Below are 1,842 nucleotides of genomic sequence, written 5' to 3'. Positions count from 1 at the left end.
TGACTAATTATGCATTAACAAGGCTCTTGGGAGTTTTAAATAAGCTCCGGACACCTCTGAGAACCTCCAGTATAGCTTCTAATTAAACTGGAACATCAAAATCCAAGTACAAGAGTAAAATCCATCGCTAAAATTAAAAACAAATTGAAAATCCACAAAGAAGCAGGCTCCAAAAAGATGTACAGCAGGCTCCAATTTAAGGTAAAGGAGGCTCAACTTTTAGGTAGAGGAGGCTCAACTTAGGTAAAGGAGGCTCAACTTTTAGGTAGAGGAGGCTCAACTTAAGTAGAGGAGGCTCAACTTTTAGGTAGAGGAGGCTCAACTTAGGTAGAGGAGGCTCAAGTTTTAGGTGGAGGAGGCTCAACTCCTTTGGAGCCGCCTCTACATCATGTGGAGCCAGCTCCACTTCAATGGAGCCGCCTCCATTGAAGGGTGAAGCCGCCTCCACTCTTCCCAGCCTTCATCTTCCCTGACGCCGGCTATTTTCTGACTTTCTGATTGTCCTTGTTAAGGTTCCTAACTCTCTATTCTAGGTTCCAGACTGTCCCAACAATTTATTAAATTCATTGTGCATCAATTAACACCAATTTAAACATGAATTATGTAAGAAAATTTACAAACAAACAAACACCAATTCATGTAAAGGCATACTGTTATAATTAAAATTAGCATGCGAACTATATTAATCTTTAATGTTTATTTACTCCTAGAGTTGTGTTAGGCATGTAAAGAACACGAGTCAAAGAGAAAGAGTTAGGAATAGAACTTGCCTGCGAGATTTTGAATTAAAATCTCTACGCCGTCTTCCCAGATTTTTCGGCGATCCTTCACCATTCTAATGCCTCTGTTTCTCCTTGGTTCCACACACGTACAACACCCCTTCAATCCTTCCTTGGTTTAGCCTTATTTCCAGCTAAACCCTAGTTTTCCTCTCTATGTTTCTCTCAAGTCTCTCTCTGTTTTCTCTCTACCTCCAATTCATGTATAGGGTTCTAAAACCCTTGGTAGATTAATACAGATATATTTATAGGCCAATCCTTTAACCCTAATTCTAATCATAATAAGAGATGGAAAACTAAAAACAAATAAAGCTAGTCGGCCAAAAACTTAATTACCTAAACAGAAAATAAAACCCTAATTAAACATTTAATGAAAACAGATAATTAAATTACCACCTAAACATACATTAATGAAAACAAATAGTTTAAAACAAATAATTTAACTAAATAAAAATAACTAAACAAATAATTCAATTTAAACAAAAACGCACAAATAATTAAATTAAATAAAACCACAACCCAACAAATAGGCAAATAGACAAACAAGCCAAAAATGCAATAAAACATTCAATAAAATGCCGAGACTATCCTTTTAAAATTAGGGCTATTACATGAAAGGTTTTGGATTTTTCATTTGGAGGATTTATTATTTAGTTTTCTTTTCTGCTATTTTATTTATTCTTAGTTATTTCTTTTGTAATCAAATGCTTGTTTATATACTTAATTGTTTGGTATCCTTTGGATTTGTGCTCGGACTTGATCACTCGTGGCTCTAGAATCAAGGGGTATCATAGTTGGTATCAAAGCACTCCAGGTTCAAGTGTCTCTAGGGATCTATCGTTTTAAGACTTCCGTGTAACATATTCTTTTATTTAGAACCTAAGTTTAGGATTCATTGTATTCCTTTACGGTCTGCTTCAATAGTACTGATGTTGGTCTTTCTATATTAACAAAATGGTTAACACTAGAAAAAGACGGGACAATCAGAGAAACAGACATCAAAGAGGAGCGACACATAGGCAGCAGGAATTCCTACAGTGTCAGCAAATGGAGGAAAAGCAAC

The sequence above is a fragment of the Cornus florida genome, unplaced genomic scaffold (assembly GCF_030987335.1).
Source record: "Cornus florida cultivar Cherokee Brave unplaced genomic scaffold, ASM3098733v1 CherokeeBrave_3.0.0_Hap2_Chr02, whole genome shotgun sequence".
NCBI classification, from domain to species: Eukaryota; Viridiplantae; Streptophyta; class Magnoliopsida; order Cornales; family Cornaceae; genus Cornus; species Cornus florida.
This window is presented reverse-complemented; position numbering follows the sequence as displayed.